Source organism: Haemaphysalis longicornis, unplaced genomic scaffold (assembly GCF_048455015.1).
Source record: "Haemaphysalis longicornis isolate Haplotype H1 unplaced genomic scaffold, Haemaphysalis longicornis Haplotype H1 scaffold_2, whole genome shotgun sequence".
Classification (NCBI taxonomy): Eukaryota; Metazoa; Arthropoda; class Arachnida; order Ixodida; family Ixodidae; genus Haemaphysalis; species Haemaphysalis longicornis.
In genome coordinates, this window is record NW_027526295.1 from 248910012 (window position 1) to 248935377 (window position 25366).

Below are 25366 nucleotides of genomic sequence, written 5' to 3' on the forward strand. Positions count from 1 at the left end.
CGATAGCATGCACCAACGTGGTATTCTCTGCCAGCCATTTACGCGTCGACTTAAGATAACACGCGTTACAATCCAAGTTCCTCCGGCACGGAGAAAAAAATTTACGCATCTCCACGACGTGAATCATGACGAGTGGGCGAAGCACTGGGGATCGTCCTTACCGTAAATCACCCGTGGCATTGCCCACTCGCGCATGTAAATGAGTGACAACGCGTGTGTTCAGTATATACAATTCCTATCCAATCCGGTACAATTCAATTTAATCCAATCCAATCCATTTCAATCCAATCCAATTCCAATTAAATCCAATGCTCCTCGCGCATGCGCCACACTGTGTACCCGGACGCCAAGCCCCGGACAAAGCGAGGCCCTAAGGTGCTTCGCCCATAATAAGTTTGCGTGGGCATTGGATCGATTAATAGCGTCCGATAGCGGACGCTGCTGCGCACCCGCGTTTATAAGTTGTACGAAGACGCGCGCAGCTCCGCGGAGCGAAATTAATTCGCTTTGCTGCAGACTACGTCGTATGCGGAGGCGAGTTGGAGCCTGTCTACTTTCCAGACTCGCGTCCTTTGGTGGGTGTACACACGCACAACCGATCAATCACGCCCGACGCCGAACAGGCTGCTGTCATGCGACGCCGCTAAACAAATATATACACGCGCCTGCAGCGAATCGCGGGGAATGACAAATGTCGTCGGCTCCATTTTGGAATTGGTAGTGGACGGTCAATTTTCATCGACCTCGCGTTTAGCTGACAATTTTTCTCGCATGCAGCGGAAAGAAGGAATCACTCATGGTGGAGAAACGCGGAAGTTACGCGAGTGTGCGCAAACAAAACAGTGTTTATTTTTCAGCAGTGCACGATGGATTATGTGCGGAAGGATCGATTCGGTCTTTATTACCCGCCGCGGTGGCTCAGTGGCTGAGGCATTGTGCCGCTGAGGCCGACGTTGCGGGTTCGATTCCCGGCCGCGGCGGCCGCTTTTCTGATGGAGGCGAAAAGCAAGAACGCCCGTGTGTACGAGACTTCGGCGCACGTTAAAGATCCCCAGGTGGTTAAAATAAATCCGGAGCCCTCCACTACAGCACGCCTCATCGCCTGCGTTGCGTTGGTGCGTTAAAACCTTCAATCAATCAATCAATCAATCAATCAATCAATCAATCAATCAATCAATCAATCAATCAATCAATCAATCAATCAATCAATCAATCAATCAATCAATCAATAGAATCGGTCTTCATTATCACGAAGACGAAGACAAAAAGAAAACCAAATTTTAGACGGGTGATTTGTCATTATTATTAAGACCGTGGATGGATGGAAATATAATAATAAATACTACCTCGTCCTGAAAAAAAAAATGGAACGGTGTGATGCGTTCGCAGTGATCGTAACGCTCGCAACATACATTCCTTTTTACCGTTGCGCAGTGCAGTTCTTGCAGCAGCGACGTTGAGGGAGCCAGCTACGAAAAATAGGAAATTAACATTGCTTACGGTGGGAAATGAACACCGCGATGCTGAGTTCAAGAAAACTACCCCAAGGGTGCAACGACACCCGTCACCGAGTAGAAGCCGCAGGGCTGGGAGGTACGTCACCATACACGACAGTGGAGTCAAAGCACCCCATCTCGTCTTCCCGTTTCAGCGATTGGCTAAACGAGGCTTCATACAGTGACGTCATGCTGTCTGTTGACCACTCTCGAGGATGCAGCGACACCGTTTTCTCTCTCCCTCTTCTCTCTCGCAGGCCTTGACGTAAGCGTATCACACACATGCACGTCGGCGGTGGCGCAAGCGGAAGGTGCACTCGGTCTGTCGCGTCGGGCTGCGGGCGAGACTCCGCGGCCTGGGCCCAGCGCTCGCGAGGGGTTCACGACACCGGAAGCGCCCGTCTTTTCCCACCGGAAGCACATCTGGCCCGCGTTAGATAACGACCGCGGCCGTACGCTGCAAAATGCGGTGCGATGACCCAAACCCGACGACGAGTGCGCGATGCTTCTTCGCAAGCGCATGAGGGGGTGAACAGTCGCCCCGGAGGCACCTCGGCTTCTGCTGCAGCCAGCCGTTCCAGCCGCAGGCAGGAACCGTTTCAGCTGCGGGTCAAAGGCCACGATGCCTCGACAGTCTTTCCCGAAGCGCCTAGGGCCGAAACCGAATACATGTCCAACAAGGGCTCGAACAATGTGCCTTGAAGTGAAGACCGTGGGTCCGTTCCGGGATATGTCACAGTAGGTATGTTCGCGAGGACTAATGTGCGTACACCACTAAGTTCAGTACCCGTTTCGTAAGCGTCGATTTGCTCGAACGGTGCAATACCTTTTAATGCGTAAGCATTCTAGGTCTGTACTTCCCTCGAAAAATCGTGCATCCGTTCGTGACGTAACGTGCTGCTCTTGTAAAACCAAAAAGCCCTTCATTGTTCCTCCGCATCCGTTATCACTGCTTATACTGCAATGCGTATGTGCCTAACTGTGAAGCCGACTTTAAAGGGGCTCAGTGTCCAGAGGTTAAGCTACCTTGGAGCGACCTGGTCGTTCTAAGGTTGGCTTTCCCCCGCTGCGTATTGTGTATTGCAGTGAAGCCTGATTGCCAAGAAAAGGGCGCTGACTTGGTTGAAAGGAGCACCGAAGAGAGTCGAGGTAACATCAGAACAAAAACAAAAGGTAAAGAAATGCGACAGATGCTGCTAGAGTGCTTACGCACTACCGGCAAATTCCTCAAAGGAACTTCTTTTAATTTTGTATTGTCTTTTGATGTCCAAGAATGATCATCGTCAAAAAAAAAACTCAATTGCCAACTATGATCAAGCTTTTACGTACACAAGGTATGCGTTTCTGACAGCATCACAAAATGGCCTTTTTTGAATTTAAGGGAGGTGATTTGTTGTGATTTGATTAGACAATGCTTCGGAGCTACATGGCTGAAAGCCAGCACTGTGTCTTTGCCTATTTCTGTAGCTCTACGACTAGACTAACGTATCTAGGACGACGCGTTGCTTGCTATGAGGCCTTTAACGTTTGCGCCGTCCCAGTGGTGACACCTTGTGGCTGTTCGAACTGTTGAGTAGGAATAACTGCATCATCATCACCACTATCATCGTCATCACCGTAATCAGTCTGCTCAGGTCCACTTCAGGACGAAGGCCTCTCCCATTGACCCCCAACCACTCCTTCCTGCGGCGCATAACTGCCGCGGATAACTGCATCACCAATCCGCATTCCTCAGCAGTTGGCTTCTGCTATGCCTGGTAACTTATAGACTCGTAGTATAGCCTGCGCATTACGTGCGCACATACTTTTTCTTTTGTGTCCACTCACCCGATACGCGCCGCGAAAGCGTAACAACTGATATGGCATTCTTTGCTGCTTTCCAGTTCGACATGTCCGAAGTCGCGCACTGATAGTAATAATCACTACGTGCACTGGCTCCACGACATTTAAATTCCCTTTTTCCCGCGCATCGATCAAAAGTGCATATGGGCTTTTTGTGGCTGATGATACGATGCGCTTAAAACAAGAGTTCGTAGAAATAGACTACGTGAAATCGGTGCCGAAGTCATCAAATACTTTGCCGACGTACACTTGCGAAGGGCAAAGAAATATTGAGATAGATAGCCATAGAAAGAGATCGCTCATACAGCCGTCCCCAAATCGCGCCGGCTACACGAACAAGGTGCACAATTGTTTTTTCTCGACTTCCCAAGCCAGTAAGCGATGTGAAACACCTTTCGAATGTGACATTTACCGAAAACCCCAACATATTTTCCATTCGGCGTCGACACTGCATTCTGCCTGAAATCACCTTAAGTCCGCCCAAGTGCCGCTTAACACAGGATTTTCCCAAGCTCATTGTGGTAAAACTAATCACCTCGCCCGATCCGTGTGAAGCACGTTGTGTGGATTGAACTGCAACGCAGAACACGCACTTCATCACCTCTGCAGCCGTATGATGCAGCACGTGATGACGGCACGAAGCGCAAGCGTTTGGGCGCAGTTCCATGACTTGTTGGAACCTCTAAGCAAAGCTGCCACTGTTACGAAGCTTCCTCCGCCTTTGAAAAGCAGTGTCCAATTTCGCAAAAAAAAAAAAAAAAAAAAAGTGGCGCAGAATTGGTGCAGCTATAGTGTCACTAGACAAGATGCAGAGTACCATCAGTGAGGCACGCAAGTGAGCAACGGTGGCCACTTTGGTGTTTCTCAGTATTGCCAAATTGCCGCTTCTGCGGCCTCACCGCTAACTTTGGCGAGGTCATTTGTAAACAACACTGCCGAAGACGCAGCAACACGGCATCTCCGGACACACTTCTGCTGCTGAAATGCTGCGAAGCGCGTTATCTTTGATTCGCGTTCGGAATGACACCAGTTGCGCGCAGCCGCAGAGCAGAGAGTGCAAGCTAAGCCTACCAGAGTTGATTGACTAAAACGTATGAACAACAAAATGGCGGTGCCGATGAACCGTCGCAATGTAAACAAATGTCACGTGATGCGAACTGACCAATGATCACGGCGGTGACACGGAACAATAGGAGAAAAGAGTGCATATATCTGTAACCTTATCTAGTGACATGTACAACGCTCGACGCACTGCATGCATCTTGATTCTGTACGAACACCATTTTTCTAAAATTGACTGCTGTGGAGAAGAGATACAACGCTAAAGCATCTAACAAGGCCTCCGAAGAAATGACAAAATCGTTTAGAAAAAACTCTGACCAGGGCTGTTCGATAAGCTGGCGCACAGGGCGACAAAGCAACTCACTATGTGGCATGGAGTAACAAGGCACTTCGATGTCGATTGAAAAAGCAGTGCTGGCTACAAGAGCTGCAGCCTGCTTGAGGACATTAGCAACGTCTGCGCAATTCGCAACCGCGGAAGGGCTCCCGGTGCAAGCATTTTTAGTTTATTTGGAGATAGCCTCGTTATCCTTCACAATCGCTCAAGACCACGCACATTTACTAAACGATCGAGCCCAGCAAGAACAAGGCAAAGGGCACTACATGCAGACGGGCAAAATACCGGCTACATTTCTCGACACTTTACACACAATTCAATCGCGCTAACCAGTTATTCATTAATAGTTGATTCAAACGTGCTGTCCAGTATTGCGTAGATAAAGAGTCGTCCAGCGATTCGCGCTTACAAAGAACGGCGCGACATTCCCAGCAAAACGGAGCGCTTCAATATAGGCGGCGAATACGCGGATTCTCGCCTCCGACGCATAAGGCTCTGCACATCGACCTTCCGTCTTTCGCAAACATCTATCTCCGCTGCCTTCCAAATCTACCTTTTTCTCTATTATGCGCTCCGCCTTCGTTTGTCTTCTCTTTTTTCGTGACGCCAGCGCGAGTTGTTTTGTTCGTCGGCAGCTGCCGCACAGAGGCGGCGACACGTGTCGGCTGCCGTGCACGCCGGAAGGAACAAGCACCCGCGTGTACATGCAGGCTACACACTAGGCCCCATAACCTTGGCTACATTGCACCGCACGAACTGGAGAACCAACGTGCACAACGTGTGTGTGTGTGTCGATCGGGCTCCTTTAAATTAAATAAAAAAGCAGAACCATCGCAGAGCCAGCTGGTTTAAGTTCAAATTTAACTAGCGGTAGACATACTCATGCGCGCGCAAAATATGAAATGCGCCGCATGTATGGTGTGAGGCTAGCTACTGGTTGATTTGTACGAAGCTTGGATTGCTTAACGCATGCGCTGAAATCTGGTGTGTGTGTGTGTGCGTAAAAAACACATACACATACACATACACGCACAAAGAGAGAGAGAGAGAGAGAGAGAGAGAGAGAGAGAGAGAGAGAGAGAGAGAGAGAGAGAGAGAGAGAGAGAGAGAGAGAGAGAGAGGGGGAGAGAAGGTACTTAGGGGAGTGCGCGGCTCGCAGCTGATATGTTCCTTATAGACAACTTGAATCCGTCAGAGCTTCACTAAGCGTAGTTCTGTTCAACTTCAAAAGTGGTGTCAACTTCAAGATCAGCTGCGACGCAGTGCTCTCCTAGCTGTATGCGGAATGAATTAAATCAGCAAGGATGGGGTCGCGCCCTTTCTAAATGTCCGATCAGAAAATAAAGTGCCGCATGCGTCTACGCCAGAGGCCACTTACATGCGGTATGAGAGTGGTGCACGGGCATTCATACTAGGCAACATGCCCAGCGATCTCTGTCACGAGCTCGCGCATTCATCCAAAGTCCGATGGGCACCTAAACTGAACGCACCAAAATGAACTTCGCAGGCTGCAGAGCGGCTCTACGAACGTATAATGGCGCGTTTAAATCCACTGCCCACTCAAAGATACAATTTGCTTCAATGCCATCGGCAAACGAACGAATGCGTACCGCGAAGATGGAAGGAGACGATCTTCGAGCTTGTACTCACATCCATGTTGCTAGGTCGCGTGCTCAGCTGATCTTGAGTATGCGTGTAGTGTAGTCAGAAATATCGCTAAACCTGAACTCGGCAACGGCACATGCTCAATCAAGAAGCTCGGCTGCCAGTTTCTGTATGTCAATACAAAGGACGACAACACGTAACCTAATTGAGCTATCCGTCAGACTAGGCGCGTGTGCAGCCGCCTTCATTGGAAGCACTTGGTCACTGAGTCAAATACCACAAGTAAGCCCCTAATTAAGAGAAAGACTTTAGTTTCGCGTTCGCGCATACGTAAATCTCAGCGGGCTTTCTCCGTATGCCCACACAAATGTATTGCTTTCTTCCGGTGTCGTTGACCTATAACACTTGAACGAGAGAGACGAAAGATGCCGGTATTTCTCGAAACGTGTCAGACAGCAGCGCATAGATGGTAATAAAGCAGATGAGCAATTTTTGAGCAATTGTTTTTCTGCAGAAGACGAGGATGCAGGGTAAGAATTTCTCCCGACCCAAAAAGGCTTTTTGAATGCAGCCTCGCACGTGGGACAGAGACAATGATCGCAAAACAAATACCATTTCTAATGCAAAGCCGTACCCCAACACCCCCTACTTTTCCCAGAAAAAAAAATGAAGTTTTGAATTACCGTTTCACCATACACTCGCAAATTAACTTTTAGATGTTAATATCACATCAGTCCTTTGGTTTCTCGGTAGTTGTCTTCGTTTCAACAGTGACTGCTAGCAAAATGCATCGTAAGTGTCAGCAACTACGGCAGCGTGCATTCTGAATAATAAATAAATACTTTCACTCTTTCTTTATTTTTAGCACAATTGTTACTTTAGAAGTTCACATTCTAAAGACAGAACTTGTCTGCACTTATTTATCAAACGCCCAGCTTAATCACAATAGATCAGCCGCGGTATACACAAATAATCCATACCGTCACGATCTACGAGAAATGCTATACCGGAAGTAATCTACCGGTACCGCGGTCCCAGTCCCAGTCCATGCGCCATACTCTATTTGTATCCTCGGAAGGTACGTTGATTGGTTTCAGGCACTTACCGAGTTATCCTTAGCGAAACTCTGGCCTTTCAAGTTTCAAAGTTCACCTCGCACACGGCGCCGGCATGCTCGAAGCACAGCAAACTTCATCTCCGCACACCACAACACAGCACAAAACAGGAAATTGCACAACGTTACCAGCGCTGCTGTACGTCCACTCGCGTCCGCGCACGCGCGCCTTCCGACTCGAGGCGGGTGAGGATACGCGCCTCGCTTTTACGCGACGACAATGCAGCAACTGGAGCAATGCAACAACTGTCGTCCCGCCAAGATATATTTCCTCCATACGTTTGCGCCACAAAAAAGATTTCGCTGGCCGTATAGCGCCAAAGAAATAAACAAGACAGAGCGTCTTTGGATTGCGCTAGAGGGCTGAACTTCGTGCGCTGAAGACAGAACAAGCATGTGACGAAATACGCGAGGTCGCCGAAAATAGCAGCTGCAGCAGAAGAATCGGGGAGCGCTCCCTTTCGACTGCAAATTAAAGCAGAAACACGACTCCACGTGCGCACAAAATGCAAAAAAAGAAAAAGAAAGAAAGGAGAAAAGGAAGAGGGATTGAAAGGACAAATACGTTTGCACTTCTGGCTGCACAGCTTGGAATGGGACGTTGTTATTGGCGAACTGTTCCGCCTCTACTGGTCGCTGCACGTGGATATAGAACGAGGTCGACCTCAAAGACAAATAGCCGCTAAATACTGCAGGAGAAGGTGTGCCCGTATAAGCTGCTACCGGAAGGCGGAGGTTTCGCTTATGTTCCACACACCCGAGAGCACGTGAGAATGTAGGCTCAGAATTTCGGGTCGAAGCCGATAAATTCGGCTCAAGCAAGCAGGAATCTTCTTTCAGTTTTAAAGACGACAGTTTTTCTTGGGCTACTTAAGCGCAGAAATTTTGGTCTGCCTGTCTGTGACTCGATTCAGCCACCCGACCAAAGTGAAACAGAATATGCGCAATAGTCTTATATACTCACAGCCAAATCTAAACGTCCAAGTCCGGTGTCAATGTTCGTACTGGTCAACATTGTTGAACAAGACATTACGCAAATATAAGGCAGCAAACCAATACATTAGGGGTATTTGCAGTGTTCCCTTATTTAAAGAATTCACGGATGTTTGCTTTTGCGATAGCAAATGAAATACTACATAAACGGCAGAAAACCGTACCCTGCTGTTGCCCGGACCACCTCCTGGCGGCATTTAAGAAATAAACGGTAATAGCAACGAAAGGTTCCACTAGATATGATCCGCGTTCCGCTTGGAACGTTCGTGGAGTAGGGCAACGCGGTTCTATAAACGTTGTAGTAGGGTGCCTCGATTCATGCGCGTCTCCGTCGTATGGCAGCGCTGGCATCGAGGCACCCGACTGGGAGCAGTGGAACGTGGTAAATTTAAATTGACTTGAGCAAACCTGTAGCGTGTCATCTTGGAAGGAATGAGACGGAGGAGGTACAATTAGAGGTGAGCGGGAAAGAGAAGGGAGGCATTTACTTGGCCGGGGCACCAGTCGACTATCATCTTTCGTCGACATTTGCAGCCAAAGGAGCAGATACACGGCCATTTTTTTTCACTATGAGCTAGCAAGTACCACAGATCAACGGCGGAATCATCCTCATTCAACGCTATCATGCACATATATACCGCCCTGTTGTTGTTTTTTGCATATAGAATTGCGTATCTCAGACTGCGACAGCTATTATAAATAGCTAACACAGTCATGATATTTGGTTATGCCGTATTTCAAGGTCAGGCAAGTTCTCCAGTCTGGAGTGCCACGGCTGGAAGGACGTTTCCGTAATTTAGACATAACAAGGGCATAGTTATATGAATGCGATGCCATGGAACACTTCGTAGAATGTTAGATTATGTGCTGCTATAGGTTGGACGTACTCAGCTGTCCAGGTTAACTAAGTTCGCAGGTTAAACGCGCAGTTTTTTACCCCACAGCTCCATGCATGGTCGATGTCAAAGCGTTAGTTTTCTTTTAGACACCGCTTCATTCGTGAGAAATAAGGAACCAGTAACAACGACTAGCCGCCTCTACGCCCCCCCCCCCCCCCCCCCCGCCCCCCGCCCCCTTTCATTAAAAAAAACCGTTTAGGGTGCCAATATTTTAGAGATGTGAACTTTTGCATCAAGTCAGAAAAATGCTAGCGGGCGTTTGACCGTGACTTCTGGCTAATTACGCATGCACACCCCCAGGCAGGTCCTGCCAGCACGTGTAAACATCTTCTCACCCCTGTCACCTCCTGTGCTATGTGCGCCACAAATGAAACCTGAAGTCAAAGCCACTTAATCTGCAATCACGCGCGCTGCGACCGTGCATAGCGGCCGCCGCCGGGGTCGAAGATCTTGCGGCATACCACCTGTTTAACTGAGGAGTGCCAGCGACGAGCGCGTTTTCCCTCTTCGGCGGAATAGGCACGCATGCCTTCACGATCCAGGAGGGCCCGGCGGTGGACAAAAGCCAGCTTTCGTTACACGACTCTTGGGCGACGACGCCATCTCCGGTCGAAACCTTCGACACAGATCCTCGCATACCAAGCTGTTCCCCGACGATTGCGTCAAGCGGAAGCCCGCGACACCTAAGTTATTGGCTTACAACAGGGGTCTCAAACTCGCATCAGTGAGCGGGACCCAGTCACGCAATTCAGTTCCTTAAAGGCCTGGACAGCAAAGAAGTTTGAAACGAGGGGGGAGGAGGGGGGTTAACAACATGTCAGTCAGCTAACGCTGCAATTTGAAAGAAGCACGTCCTTCCCCACATCTTGTAAATATGCCGGGTCATCTCTGAGCGAAATTTGTCCAGATTTTAGTCATCTCCAGGATGACTAAAATCTGGACACCGATTCTGAAATATATAATATTTGCTTAATACATGTTGACCGTAGTGGGTGCGCTCCAAAAACAGAAAATGAAAATAAATGAACGAATACACTCATGAGCGGACCGGGCCGCAATCTGAAAGCCTGCGGGCCGCGTTTTTGAGACCCCTGGCTTACAACTGCAAGGTTTGCACTGCGGGGCAAGATATCTTGTTGGTGGTGCTAAATGTACTAATACTAACATTCTCTGTAAAGTAGGCGCTGAGAACACGGCGATATCGTCTCAATTATTCCTTGCAATGGTGATTTGAACGTAGAAAGTGCAAATGCACTAGCAAGCCCACACCCCTGCTCCATGCTTGTGTAAACAAGCAATTTTTCGGGACACCAGCGCATCTACATCTCTGCATCATGCTGGTGTAAATAACAAAAATATCTACGGGCACTTAAGCCTGCTTACGAACTTCGAAAGGCGAAAGCCTGGCGATGCCTATCACCTTCTCCATTGCGCTTCATCGCATTTGCGTGCGACACTTTCTTCCCTTTTTGTTTCCTGGTATTTTGGCTCGAAATACTCCAACAGGCAAACTGGTGACACACGTCAAAGCTTTCCCAGAAACAGAGTTTGCGAGGCCAGAGTACACCTGTTTTACTCCCGTGCCGTCGCGTTCACTTGTCACGCGGCTGGCAACGAACGGCAGAAGCACGGTGGTAACGCACTGTGGTCGTGTGACTGTGGAGCCTCGGGTTCAAATCCCATAACAATTCAAATGCGTTTTAGGGGCGAAGCCCCCTTGGGGGCTGGGGCTGTTGGCGTCTCCTGTCGTCGTCGTCGTCGTCGTAATAATCGTGGTTATAAACACGTCGTAATACACACAGGGAAACTCACTTACGTCTCGCGCAGCAGAGCTGTATTTACAGCAGAGCTGTATTACCTCTATACCCCCGAAAGGTTTTATCTCAGTTGGCAAAAACGCCAAACTGGCATAAACTGAGTTAAAGTTCTAGCGTGTGGTTCGTCTTCTCTTTAGCTTTGTCCCTATGTTCGCTAGTACAACGAATTCCTTAGTCAGTAACCAACTCGCCCAACTTAGTGCTTTAGTAGCCAAGAATACACTTATACACTGCATGATTCCCTCCTCCCCAGGCCTCACTTTAGTGGAGATGGCCCGGGATTTTTTTCATTCAGCAATGAAATAAACCGGGAGCTGCAACTTTGCACGTACTTTCGACAGCTTTACCTTTTATTCTCGCATTTTCGTTTCCCCCTCATCCTTTTTATTTCTTTCCACAGGCCGTTGTCAGGGGAGTTCCAAAAATGCACCTTACGCACTTTTTTCGATGGTCCCGCCTTTCTGATGTCTCACGGACCCTGTCCAGTATATCTTTGTCTGGACGGTGGTTGCGGCGGTTTGATTTTCGCAACAGCTCGTGGAGGCCTAGTTCCGTCTTGTCGTTCATTGGTTCGATAGGTTAGAGCGAAGACATCATCCCGGCGCTGTCCGTCGCGAGCAGCCTGATCCGGAATTTTATCTCCTTCCCTTCAGTTTGCGTGCCTGCCTGCCTTCCAAAGGCGAGCGGTAAAAAGTAACGTAAGCAGTAAAAAACCCAGAACTAAAAATAATTTCTTTTTAAAAGCAAATCTATTTACCATCCCCGGGATCTTGAAAGGCACGCAGTTGAAAAGAATGTTTTTTTTTTCTAGTTAGAACTTCGCATGTACTAGGTAGAACGAAAATACATCATTGACCGCGACGATCGCATGTACCATCAGCGCGGTTACGTGCTTGCAAATGGGTAAATTACTAATATTGTGCGATTAAGCAGCGCCAGAAACGTAAAAAATGGGTTTCTGACACAGCTAAGGGAAGGCGATAACAAAATATGGTTAAAATGGCAACATTACCCCAGGTTTCACGTTAGTGGAGATGGCCCGAGATTTTGTATTTACTCTTTATACAGAGGCACCTGTGTTCTGTACCCGACAAGAACAACAGTAGCGACGGTTTTCCCAATGTGGCACTTAAGGCTTCCGCCTTAAAAGGAACAAGGTGTACGCCACCTGCAGCTGTGAGTGCGCCGCAAATGAAAGTGCCGTCTCTCATCGCATTACGTATACTCATTTTCATTGCTGAGTTATTTTTGTTTTTCTTGTGTCTTGTTTTTGCTGTGGCGCTTGCGTCTTGTTTTTATGCGCGTTCTTGTTACTTTAAAAGTTGTCGCCAAGCACCAACTTTAGCGCCATGGCACTTCTTTGATGCTGTATTGTAAGGTGGATGTATATACGCCCATTCATGTTAGTAAACACGTTTTTTTTTTTCTCTTCATCGACACTATCATAATGGTCGATGAAGCTAAAAAAGAAATGTGTTTTGTTCCCCACTTATGTTCACTATTTCCTCGTAGACAGAAATAATGTCAACGCAGTCCCGTCGTACAATTCCTACGACGCCGCTTTCCGCTTTGAAGCCACCACATAACCACATTCATTTGGCGCTTGCGTCAGCGTTCGCTACACGCAAATGATACGGTAAGTGTCATCCCCCCCCCCCAAGGAATCCAACTTGTGCACCGCAGAAAAAGAAAATACAAATGAATTACTTATAAGGAAGCGACGTTTGACTCAGTGATAAAAAAATTGGGAATAAACGGGCGCCAGACATTCGCTTTTCACCCCATGGTTCTTAGAACACTTTCTACATAAAGAAATGATCCGCCACGGTGGCTCAGTGGCTAAGGCGTTGCATCGATGAGCCGAAGACCGTGGGTTCGATCCCGGCCGAGGTGGCTGCTTTTCAGATGGAAGTGTAAAGCGAAAACGCCATTGTGTTGAGATTTCGGCGCGCGTTAAAGATCCCCAGGGGGTCAAAGTTAATCCTGCGCGCTCCACTACGGCGCCACTCATATCCCCGCAGGTGTAGCTTCGGCGCGTTAAGCCCTATAATCACAAAACCCATTAAAAAAACCATAATCAATCATAAATAACTATTTGCTTGTTCTTTTATTTAGCGTAGGACCCATGATCCGACACGTAATCAGTGACAGCGAAGGCACTCGCCCGTTGGGAGAAGCCATCGAAACGAACACCGAGTACCTGTTTAAACTCCAGGATTGGGGACGTGCTTCTGCAGCAGCGTTGGCACTCGCGCCTCAACTGGAAATAAAATTACGCTTCCTCAAATGAAGTTTCGAAGCGCTTAATAAAACCTACGTCCGCTAATACAATCTCGTTTGGTTCTATTGCGTATCATAATACGGCAAAATTTGATGGTTTCGTATAGTTGTCTAGTTGTACTCGCGGTGTCGGCAGGCTCAAATTAACGAACGTCGGCTGTAACCCAGCAAAACTACGTCACCGACGTCTCCCGTTTTCTCGGCAGCTTCAGACACATGTGACGCCGAACAGCGAGCGAACGAGGAACCTTCCAAGGTGTGATCCTCCCGTTGAAGACACTCGGTCGGGGTGTGTTGTCTTCGATGGTCCCGCGCCAACTCCTTCGGTGCGTCGGGGCAGGGACCCTGAACTTCCGCGCTCCGTTCGCGGCCGAGGAAAAAAAGACTGCGCGCGGCGGCCTATCCGGCCTCATGCCCGCTACGCACACGACGCGGGCGAGGCTGGCCGGCGCTTCGCCAAGCCGTCGAGGTGACGGTGAGACGTAGTGCCCGGCGCCTCGAGCCAACGATTCTCCGCTGCTAATGTGCATGCGCTGGCGCGATGCGAACGCATGTGTGGGACGGAACGCACGCCCACGCCCCTTTGCGATGCCACTCGACGTGTCCTCGCGAGGAGGTACATAGAAATCCTGAAAATTTACTTCGCGTTCGTGTTTGCGCCGTATATAAGAGTGATATAATTCCCGCACTCGAAATGAGTGAGGGCATTGGGAGGACTAGGATGTTTGCGAAAAGGTCACGACCTCAGGAACAACCCGCCGCGGTGGCTCAGTGGCTAAGGCGTTGCGCTGCTGAGCACGAGGTCGCGGGTTCGATTCCCGGCCGCGGCGGCCGCTTTTCTGATGGAGGCGAAAAGCAAAAAACGCCCGTGTGTACGAGATTTCGGCGCACGTTAAAGATCCCCAGGTGGTCAAAATTAATCCGGAGCCCTCCACTACGGCGCGCCTCATCGCCTGCGTTGCGTCGGCGCGTTAAACCCCACAATCAATCAATCAACCTCAGGAACACAAGTTCGGAAGATAGGTACGTCAGAACGCTGAATGATCGCCCGTTTCCCTGTTCGTGCCAACTGAGGAATGAAATTTTTCGTTTAATTTACCGGCTGTACTTCTTGCACAGCTTTTCGGGTGAACTTTGTTGTAGCCGCTTTATATCCTCCCTGTTCCACAGAAAAATAACAGAAAGAAATTGCATGGGTGGGGGCTCCTACTGCGATTTCCTGTTCCCTTCTCCTCCCAGCCACATCCAAATGATTCGATCATATTTAAAGGGTGTCTGCTAATCCATTTCTAAATTGCCGTGAAAAGCCCCAAAGACATGCTCTGGAAATCAGAGGCGAGCGCTCAAAAATGTCATAATAGACACTTAAAGGATAAAAGAGTACGTGGTCATAGTTTTATTTTTCACTGGAGTTTTAACGCCCTAAACAAACATTCCGTCCATGATAATAGAGAGTCCGCCGTAGCGCAGGCGAACGCATTTTAGGCCGTCTGAAGTTTAGGAATGCGCCGATGTATTTAACAACACCCAGCGTTCTTTCGCCTCCGTTACAGAGACGCTAACATCTCTCTCCTTCTCTCTCTCTCCCACCTGATTTTGGACGGGTGATATTTTCTTTCAGGTCGCATTCGTTACGCTGCTCTATCTCACCAGGGGGCCTTAAGGGGGACTCGCATGACCACAATCACATTCCTACGGGACTCACTAATTCATGACTGGCGGGCTTAAAAAGCATCGTGTACCAATAAAAAAGTTTTACTGATACATAAAATTGTCTATAACGGCCTAGTTTGCTTCATTTAGAAATATGTCATTTCTTTACTGAAATAAAAAAAGCAAATAAGAACCACATTTGGTTCATGTCGTTTCCATAGGATGGAGCTGGGTGTCTAGCAAGCAAGAGTTTTATTCTTTTTATTTCAGTACAGAAGTGACATATTTGCAAAATAAGCAAACTAGGACGTTTGGAGCGTTTTCATGTATCCAAAAAAACTTTTTTGTTTTGGGGCCCGATGGTTTTTAAGCCCGTGGGTCATGAAGTAGTCAGTCCCATAGGAATGTAAACAGGTGAGTCCCTCTTAATCTACACGGAGGTCCCCCAACTTCTCGCAGGCAAGGCGCTTGTATTTACATCCATAGTGGCCCGGGTCCTGCGAAGCGAACTCGACTACCCACTCACGAACGGACGCTACAAGCATACAGCGCGTGCGCTAGAGAAGAAAGAGAAATTCTGCGAAGAAAGCCGAGGCGCTGCTCTCGGATACGACTTCCAAGTTCCAGCCTCGGCCCGACCGACGCTCTCACAGCGGAGCGAGGTGGCGCAACGCCTGCAAGCAACCTTCACCTCTCGACGTTTCGGCCTCTTGTCGCCTGCTCTCGTTCACTCTCGTTCTTTCCCGTTTTCTTTTTTCTGCTTAGCCCGGGTGTGTAATGCGTCCGCGTGTCTGCGAGAGCCGGAGAGGGAATCGAAAGGGATGCACACAAACAGGCGAGGAATGAACGGGAAGAAAAGCCGCGGGAGAGAGAGAGAGAGCCGAAAGTGCTAGAGAGGAGGAGGAGGACAGGCGGCCCGAAACGCGCACATCTGCGACGCAGACGACATTTCCGCAACCTCGACTCGTTTCCCACTGGTGCAACGTTGTTTTTGTGGCGGAATTTCCGCGTGCGCCTAGCTAGACCCCCTCGTGGGCCTCGCGCTGCGCCGAGGGAGCGTGCGCGCGGGAAGTCGGCCGCCGACTGTTGCCGCTGCGAGGCCTAATCGGCGCGCTGCTGCCACCGCCGGATTAGTTTTCCCCGAGGCCCGAATTCTCTCCGGCGGCCGGAACGCCGCCGCCGCCGCGCTTCATTCATCGCGGCCCGGAGAGCGGAGAAAGTGCGAGCGGCGAGACCGTACATTACGCCGCAGCGTGGGACCAAACGTTCCGCGCTCTTATTCTCATTCACACCGCGCGCACAACACCGTCCTTTCACTGTTTCAACTCGCACAAGGCGCCCGCGCAATGGTAATGTTTGAGGAGTGTTCTCATCGCTTTTAGGGGAGTCTGTACGGGCGATCTCTGCTTCTTCGGTGGAACTGAATTTTCTGAACTCTACGCGCACGCGAAGTGCCCATTTGGTTTTGTCAGCACACCGTGGAGGTAAATTCGCAAACGCCACACGTGAAGTTCAAGCGCAAGGTAAACTGTTCGGATAAAAGGCGCGTTTTCTAGCATCTCTCTCCAAGGAAAATACACGAAAGGAGGAACGGGTGGCCCACAGGGCCGCGCTCTGTCTCCTCTCGTTTTCAGCGTGCATCTTGAAATATGGTCGGAACATCGTAATCAAAAGCAGTGCTTGTTTGACGCTCGTTAGTCGACGTACTCCTAAGTCAACAGCGCAGAAGCTACACAACCACAGACTTCGCATTCAGCAAGCAAGAAAGAACGTGCCCTCGCTGTCTCCGTGGGCGTGTCTATGTTTCGCTCCATACTTTGGCTGCCAAGTGACGACCAGAGATGGACGCTGAGTGTCCCTCCCAAACAATGCATGGGCAGGCACATCACGTTCCTTTCGCGCTGACCTGTTTCGGAACAGGATTCTCACCGCGTACTTGGCCACACGCTCTCTTTCGAAGCGGGACCTCACGGCTACGTCTCGGCATCGCGTTCACCGGCTGACATGATTACGGCCATTCAGCTTAGAAACGCAATATACAATAAACCCTCCTCATAACGAAATCGATTTATTCAAATTATCGCATCACTGACAAATTATCCTCGCTTTTAAACAATTACCGCTTATAACGAAGTGAGTCTACTGTCCCGAGGACTTCAATAAAACCACGTTGTACTTGTACATCAACAAGTTTAACTCACTAAACTGTTTTTTGTGAAAAGCGCAATTCCCAAGCACGCCCCTCCCGTTTTTTCTTGTTTTTTTTTTGCAAATAAAAGTGTTTTTATTTACAAATGCGGCTTCTCTCTATCTCAAGAACCTGGAATTTTTTCTTTAGTCGGCGTGCCTCAGCCCATAAAATCAAAATCCCGGCTTTCAGAGAGTTTCCGTTGCTTAAACTCAGATCTACGAGATGCAACAGAATCGCACAGGAGGAGCACGATGGGGGGGGGGGGGGGGGGCTGGTGTACTGGTGTACAAATACACCAGACAATGGCAGGCAAACACAAATATTAATTTGTCCCAGTATGCATGAGGAGCACCACGTTATTTGTTATTTCTCGCCCTTTACCTATCCAATCACCGCAAGTGGGACGAAGTGCAGATAAAGCGGGATTTTTCCCGCCTTTCTTCCCGCATTCTAATGCGGCATGCTGCCGGATGAAGTGCAGAAAACAATATAATGCCACATCTTACTTGGCCTAGGGCCGTCAGCAGCTGCCGGCGGTCATTTAGCAGGCGCGATAAAAGTCTCGACGCGCGCACATAAGGTCAGGAATCATCAGCAGTTGTCTACCGGTATTCGTGATGAGCATTTCTCTCCACAAGGGGTCACCGTGGGAGACGAATGGTGTGACTAAACACCCCCCTGTGCCCTTTCTTGGCGGCGACCACGTGTTGTACGCGCATAAAGGGGACGGAAAAGAAGACAAACAAAAGGCCACACAGTCGTCTCGATTTCAAAGCAAAAGAGTAGCAGCCACATATGCTGTTACAACACCAAACCCGCCTGGCGATACAAAGCACTTGGATTAAAACGGAAAGAAGTTTCACAACGCGGAGAATTTGACGGTTACTGACGCGACATTTGTTTGCCCTCTTAGAACAGTAATAGGTTAGTCTCGTTTCGCCTCTCTTTGTATCTCATATATATATATATATATATATATATATATATATATATATATATATATATATATATATATATATATATATATATATATATATATATATATAGGGAGTAGTAGAACTTTGAAGATCGTAGAGAACACAAGAGAAGAAAAACTTCGAACAAGGTAAAAGCACGATTGTGGCCTACGTTTCAGCAAAGAGAACTTGCTTTCCTCAGGGAAGCATATATATATATATATATATATATATATATATATATATGGGCGTCGAAACAGAACTGAACCCGAACCCGCACCGTTACTTTTTGATCACGCTGAACCCGAACCGGAACTGAACCGGAAAAAGAAATAACGGTTACCGGTTCATGCCAAAACGGTTCGACCCTCCGTTGATGATATTCAGTCAATGCAATTCAGGCCTTTTTTTCTTTCACGTACCATCATCTTCGTACCCGCTCGCGAACAGTCCCCTCCAGACAATTCAACATCATCACGCTCTGTATAACAACAAGGGTAATGAATGAGCACCAATGTAGCAATGGTCTGTTGCTGCTGGAAGCGCGAGCGTATACTGAACAAACGAAATGTCCTTCTCGGCAGCTTGCAGGGGATTTAAAACGACTTTGCCCTTCCCTAGCTGCGACTTTATTGGAGCAATCAGGCTGCAGGAGTGCTCCACTGCACAACAGCGAAAGCCCACACCCGCTGTGTGCAAACTTTTTGCATTTCATAATTTGTTTAAAAGGTCCGACACCTGCAAATTGTTAATACTTGACAAGTGTGACCGCAGGAGCTGCTCAGTGGCTGAGCCGTTTGCTGCTGACCACAAGTGGCCTCGATCTCCCTTTCCCACGACCGTTCTTCTGAAGTAGATGGAAATCGAGTACGTCCGTGTATCGAGATTTTGATCCACGTTTAATATCAGCAGCTGGTTAAAATAAGTCTGCCGGCCTGCAACATAAGCTGCGCCTCTGAACAGAGATATAGCACGAGGAATCAAATGCGCCAGTTTTTTTTTAAATGTGTTTACACGTAAAACAACAAAAAAGAAAAGGCTAATCACGTTGTTCTAAAATATTACGCAAAAAGTAAGTAAAACCGAATAAGTAAAAAAAGCACCAAAACGTAGATATTGATCTATACTTTTCTTTGCCCTGCCTTCCACAGCCAAACGCGTCATCAATGCGAAAGAAGTGAGTTCCGTGGTCAGTTTATGAGGACAGTACAGTGGACAAGTTCCGTTTTTTACAAATACGAATAACAACAGATATGTCAGGGAAAGCTGTTAATGTGCGCACTTAATCCCTTCGCAAGAAACTGCAGCCCTCGACCTTGTCTTGGAAGCAGAAACAGTAATAAAGAACATGACACGTGCAGAAAGACAGGCCGGTTCCTGACACGGTCCCATTCGCCCAGCGATCATCTTTTCTGCTTGTTCTGCAGTTTTGGCTCTTTCAGGTATGCTTTTTTTTCGAAAGTGCACTTGTGCTAACTGCTCAACTCGCTACATTATTTCTACTGCTACTCGTTCCGGAGGGGAGTACTTCTGCGGACGAATTAAAGATCTCGAGCGTCTACCCAGAAACGTCCCATCTCATGCTCCGCGCGTCAAATTTCCCTTTCATTTTGTAACAGCATAATCTGTTATAAGATTCCGCAATGTAGCACACGCAACGATGGCCGGGGTCAGGCGGTACGATGAAATACTGATTGTAATGCACACATCCGGTAGAGCTATCGCAACAGGAATTGCAGTGGTCAGATCAATAATGCAGTGACTGAGCGTTAACTAAAGCCAAAGCATTGAAGGACTCTGCTAAAGCTCACTTTTAACAAAAGTGTGGCTAACACATTCGATAAGGTGACAGCTAAGAAATTATTCTGGGTGACTAAATAATATAATTCATCGGTAGTATTTATGTGCCTTTTGTAGGATTTTTCTGTTTTGTTACAAATATAAAAAATGTGCGCAATTGGTATTAAGCCCTGGTATTTGAACGCGCGGATACGCAGGCCTAAATTTAAGGCTTCAAAGTTAGCGTGATGGGCGATTTCATAGCGACTATAGTGATCTCAACAAAAAAGGAAAGGGCAGAAAATATATCCCACCGTCACATCTCTTGGCGGTGGCTTTATGAATAGTCGCTAGGACAACATATATCTGGGCGAGAAAGTAGGTGGTAAATCGTCACCACTTCATCTGTTTTTCTAATATCTCGTAATCGTTTCAAGTTTGCTTTGCAATTGCGCCACTGCCCATGGGGAACAGCAGCATTTTGAATTTTTGTTTGTGTTTTGATTTGACTGTCGTTTTAAACTACTCAATGTTTTTTTTGTAATTTCAGTGATAATTCACTCATCGAACGGGTTCAAGCTCCCGAACCGGTTCGCGAACCGGTTCTTTACATGATTGTGTCGAGCCGGAACTGAACCGGAACGAAATGATTTTGCCTGAACCAGAACCATCACTGAACCGGTATTTTTTTCGGTTCGACACACTGATATATATATAAGACAGAAATAAAGGTTGGCAGTCAAGAAAACCTCGGAAAGCAAAGGGGAGGATGTGGTAGGTCATTGATACAGATAAATAATTTGGAAAGAAAGAAAGAAAGTGGAGAAAAAATGCCCGCCAGGTGGGATCCGAACCCACAACCTCCAGAATACCGGTCTGGTGCGATGACCACTACGCTACCAGCGGGGCTATTTTCCCCTCCACTTTCTGGGGTATTTATGTTAAGGTATTTTTGTTACCTGCGCTTGGGGGTGGTAGCCAGCGCCACTCGTACTACTCGGGATGAAGGGGACTTACTTTTTAACTGCCGGGCCGTGACTCGTGTCTACGACATGTCGAGAGTGGTTGACCAGCGTTGAATCCTCTTTAGCTCCCTATGGCACCAAGACTGCCAGAACAGAGGCCCTCGCTATGCATGTAGCGAATCAGAATAGGAATCGCACCAGACCTGTATTCTGGAGGTTGTGGGTTCGGATCCCACCCGGCGGGCATTTTTTCTCCACTTTCCAAATTTTTTTATCTGTATCAATGACCTACCACATGCTCCTCTTTGCTTTCCGAGGTTTTCTTAACTCTCAACCCTTATTTCTGTTTTCATATATATATATATATATATATATATATATATATATATATATATAAATATATAAATGCAGGTTACTGACGTTTCGACGGGAGGACGGGAGGACCAGTCTTCATCGGACAGAGAGAGAGAGAGGAGAAGGGAGAGGGGGGGGGGGAAGAGAGACCAACACGGTGTCTGTTTAATGTGTTCGGATCTGTTCTCTATGGGTACACGGTCACACACATATGGGGCTATCTGCATTCCATGGCGCATACCCATGCAGGAATTGGGCGATCGGGATCAATTCACGCATATATATGTCGCTAATTTTCACATATTAACGCATAAATATTAAGCGGCGGTTCGTTTTTTTTTTGTCTCAGATTATTAAACGGTGAAAAGTGCAGTGCCCCTTTGAATAAAACGGAATTTTGTTTTCTTTGAGCGACCGCACTGTATATGTCGCAAGCGCAGCAGGGGCTTTAGCATCTGTACGGTCTATTCTTAGCATCTTAGAGTCTATTCCCGATTCAAGGGCAAAGCAGGCCCAAGATGCCTTCAGCGCTGGCCTGAGTCTGCCTAAAGAATTCCTTCCAGATGCATGTCAACGTCGCAAGGCCTCTGCTGGTGACGTTTCAGTTTCGATGCTCTTTCCAAGCCAGTCTATAGTCGCTTCGTTATGGCGCCAGTTGGTGCTTCATTTTGTAACTGTTAATGCTGGGGTCATAGCGAGTGTAAGAATTCTGTGTTCGCTATACAATCCGTGCTGCTCTCGATGTTTCTCCTGAATAAGTCCGTTAACATAAGTATCCTTGAAAAAAGACGCAACATTGGCATCATTTTAGATTACAAATTTACAGCGCCTCTGTTTGTAAGGTACAATGCTACAAAGCTTCTAAAAGCTTTCGCCATTTTGAACCCATTTTCGGCCTGCTTAGCCTGTAAAACGTCAACCCTTCGCACTGTTTTACGATGACGACTGGCCGTTGTAGCCGCGATGAGGGTAGGCACGTGCGCGCCGTTGTCATGCCACATAAAATAGGAAAAAAAAAACAGGAAATAATGTTGATTTCTTAAGCATGCATCGATCAGTAGAGCTCCCATTGCCTACAGCGTGTGCGTCCCGAACTTTGCACGCAGTGCGGAGAAGCACAGCTTGCCAGTGCCGGGACCAGGCCCTAAGCTCACGCCCATGCGCGCTAACACACACGATAAGCATGCTATTCTTTCGTTGGTAAGGTAAACTGGCCCCTTACAAACGAAATCAGCCAACAGCGATGTCTTAAACTAGCAGATAGTGACCACAGCAGGCGCGCTACTACCGAAGCGGTAGGCAGGAGAAGGCGCAGTATTGACTCAACATCCTGAGAAGGAGATGGCAATCGTGATTGCAGGACTGTGCATTTCAACGAAATATACAGTTCCGCAATCACTGTGGAGACCACGAAACAGTTGCTCATATCATTTGGCAATGCCCTCACAAATAACTCCCTCTCATTTCTTCTGCGGAGCACTCGGAGGCGGCGTTAGGCAGCTCGAGTCCTCGGGTCCAGCGAAGACTCGCTGAACGAGCAGCCCAGGTCATCGGCGCCGTCCAAGCGTTGGTCACCAGTCGTCGTTGACACAACTGATGCTCAATAAAGTTTGTTCTCTCTCTCTCTCAAGGAAACCCCAACGGCCCCCATAGGTGTACCTAGCGTCACTAAATAAGCTACGCTTAAGAGTACCGCCACTTCGTGGACCGGAAGCGTCTGAGGGCCATTTTGTTTCTGCCTTGAAGTGTTGCCATCTCTCCAACGAAACCACCGCCGGTTGTGACGGACAGAGTGTGACCGGGCGCTCTAGCGTCCGCGCAGCAGAGAGAGAGAGAGAGAGAGAGAGAGAGAGAGAGAGAGAGAGAGAGAGAGAGAGAGAGAGAGAGAGAGAGAGAGAGAGAGAGAGAGAGAGAGAGAGAGACCAGGAAACAAAATGGCTGCGCCCATATGTAAACAAATATCACGTGGTGCCGACCGACCAATGAAAATCCTGGCGGCACATAACAATGAGAGAAAAGAGTGCCGATACTCCAAAAGCCTTTATTTAGTGACTCTAGGTGTACCCCAGTGCCAAGCATTTGCAGTACCCTTAGGCACTAGACAGACGATAAGAACCTTCCGCCCTCTTCCAACCACCGTGTCTTATTTCAGTACAAACTAAAAAAAATATCTCAGAACCTTAGCGGCTTCCTTCAGCACTGTTCGCACAGGGTATATAGTACTAACCAGTGTACGGGAAGTCGAGCAAATTATCAGGAAAGCAAACGGAACCAGTTAGCCGGTTGAAATTCCTCAATGCCGACCATGAGAATAGATGCCAGGTCATTTCCTCGCATCATCCGTACCACCAGCACGTTAGCTTCGACGTCAACCGTATTTACACACAAGAGGGTTCTTTATATCACGCTCAGTACTCGCTCCACGGGGAGTGCAAACAGCACATGCCGCGCCTTGGCCTAACTGCGCGGGAGCGGCTCTCGAGAACCAGTAACGAACGCGTGCAGACATATACAGTTCAGTGGTGGGCGCGATTTCCTACCCTGCAGAATACCCTAAAATCCGCTTCGCCCAAAACGTCAGCTTGGATACGGTTCTGGATTCGTCTCGGCTGCGACCGGGGGCGAGCTAAAGGTGCCTTGGCGGACGCCACCACCAAGTGACTGGCCATCCAGGGACCGTGCTGGCAGATGACACGACTGACAAACACAACCAGCCAAGCGCGCGAGGTGCCACCATGTAGTTTGGGCAAGCCAGGGGGCCGCACACAGGGGAGGCGCTCGATTACAGGCTCGTCCAGATGCACGCCTCGATGCCGGCACCTAACGCGCTCAAACTAAGCACGAGTATAGATAAGCCCGCTCTGGAACGGCCTCCTCCGCGGCGCCAGAAGAAAGCGTCGGTCGGGGCCGATCCGCGGCTTCTTTCTCCCCGTGGCAAAGCTCGCCCACGAAGGCGAAATCTGGACCAGTGGGTCAGACGCGCCGGGAACTTCGCCGGGGACGACGAGAGGTCGTCGACTCCGTTCCGACAAGCCGTTCTCCCGCCCGCTGCGCCGCTTGCCTGCCTGCGCCGGCCGCGGAGGTCGCTCGGCGGCGCTGCTGACTGGACATGCGTACGGCCATCTAATAACACACACTGTACTCGTCTAGGGACGCGCTCTGGAGTGACTGGAAATCAGACACGCTGGCTGGACAAAGGGCAGTTCCTCGCTTTTGGGGGGCCGGGGTGGGCTGCCTGGGAGCAGGAACGCACGCAAGAAAATATGGGCGGGAAGATGAGACCTCGACCAGTATGCTCCCAAACAGAGCAGGAGCGTGTTTGAAATGTCGCCGTGCGAATGTTTTCAGCCAATTCTCGACGAGAGCAGCGCCCACTTTTTTTGAAGGTCCGGGCTTCAGTGCTAGGGGACGAGTGAACTGGGCAGACGCTCAAGTTGGTAAGAACAGTAGGCGAAGGGCGGCGTGCTGGGAAAATGCAGATAGTTAATAAAGATAAAGCTTAGCCTAAAGCTACTACTAGATGTACTGCTTAGGTAGGATGTTGTTGCCCGAAAAGAATAGACAGGCGAAGTGACCTCAGTGACCACACTAATACAAAGGAAACGTCTACGGAATCACCACCATCAGGCACAATCGTGACTTCACGGCTAGGCGGGATTCTGGGCCACTACCTATTTTTGTTTCGGTGTGCGACAAGGACAGACACTAGGCTATATCCACAAGAGCCTGGCAAGGCAGAATATATATATATATATATATATATATATATATATATATATATATATATATATATATATATATATATATATATATATATATATATATATATATATTCGAGGTGGAAGTATTTTTTGCGCACCGCACGCGGTATGCGGAGGTCGTGAGTTCGATTCCCGCTTTCCATCACAGCGGATTTTTTCTCGACTTTGATGTCTTATTCCTGTATCATATAAAAATGGCAGACACCTAATTAGGCGCTATCATCATCATCATAATCATCATAATCATCATCATCACCACCAC

At 48.4% G+C, this 25366-nt stretch overlaps 1 protein-coding gene across 8 annotated transcripts in view; it reads right to left on the reverse strand.

Moving 5' to 3' along the window:
• The window catches only part of Mef2 (myocyte enhancer factor 2), a 278552-nt gene that overhangs the window by 33144 nt on the left and 220042 nt on the right, over positions 1-25366 (reverse strand). The window contains exon 1 of one of the 8 annotated variants that reach the window (XM_077700116.1): positions 7448-7622. The exons of the other annotated variants lie outside the window; for them this stretch is intronic. The gene's annotated coding sequence lies outside the window, so the exon portion shown is untranslated. Of the gene's footprint in view, positions 1-7447; positions 7623-25366 lie in introns of those variants that run through there. 8 annotated transcript variants of the gene reach the window in all.